Source organism: Bubalus bubalis, chromosome 1 (assembly GCF_019923935.1).
Source record: "Bubalus bubalis isolate 160015118507 breed Murrah chromosome 1, NDDB_SH_1, whole genome shotgun sequence".
Taxonomy (NCBI): domain Eukaryota; kingdom Metazoa; phylum Chordata; class Mammalia; order Artiodactyla; family Bovidae; genus Bubalus; species Bubalus bubalis.
Genome location: NC_059157.1, coordinates 158,157,120 through 158,157,845, shown reverse-complemented (window position 1 = coordinate 158,157,845; position 726 = coordinate 158,157,120). Strand labels below are relative to the sequence as shown.

Genomic DNA, 726 nt, shown 5'->3' with positions numbered 1-726 from the left:
CAAAAAGAATGAACCTGATACATGGTACAATATAGATGAAACTTAAAAACACTGAGTGAAGGATGCAAAAGACTACAAACTATAATTGCATTCATGTAAAGAATGAAACATTAGGTCCATGAGTCAAGGTAAACTGGAAGTGGTCAAACAGGAAATGGCAAGAGTGAACATAGATATTTTATGAATCAGTGAACTAAAATGGACAGCAATGGACAAATTTAATTCATATAATCATTATATCTCCTACTGTGGGCAAGAATTCCTTAGAAGAAATGGAGTAGACCTCATAGTCAGCAAAGCATCCAAAATGCAGTACTTGGGTGCAATCTCAAAAATGTCAGAATGATCCCAGTTCATTTCCAAGGTAAATCATTCAGTACTACAGTAATCCAAGTATATGCCACAACCAGTAATGCTGAAGAAGCTGAAATTGAATGATTGCTTCCCTGGTGGCTCAGATGGTAAAGCATCTGCCTGCAATGCAGGAGACCCAGGTTCAATTCCTGGGTTGGGAAGATCTCCTGGAGAAGGAAATGGCAACACACTCCAGTACTCTTGCCTGGAGAATCCCATGGACAGAGAAGCCTGGTAGGCTACAGTCCATGGGGTCTCAAAGAGTTGGACATGACTTCACTTTCACTTTCATGAAGACCTACAAGATCCTCTAGAACTAACACCCAAAAAAGATGTCCTTTTCATCATAGGGGTCTGGAATGCAAAAGTAGA

General features: G+C 39.9%; 1 non-coding gene across 1 annotated transcript; it reads left to right on the top strand.

The window, feature by feature from the left end:
* The first annotated feature begins 443 nt into the window (after positions 1 to 443).
* TRNAC-GCA lies at positions 444 to 515 on the top strand. The gene has a single exon. It is a non-coding gene; the product is annotated as a tRNA-Cys (tRNA).
* Positions 516 to 726: the final 211 nt, after the last annotated feature.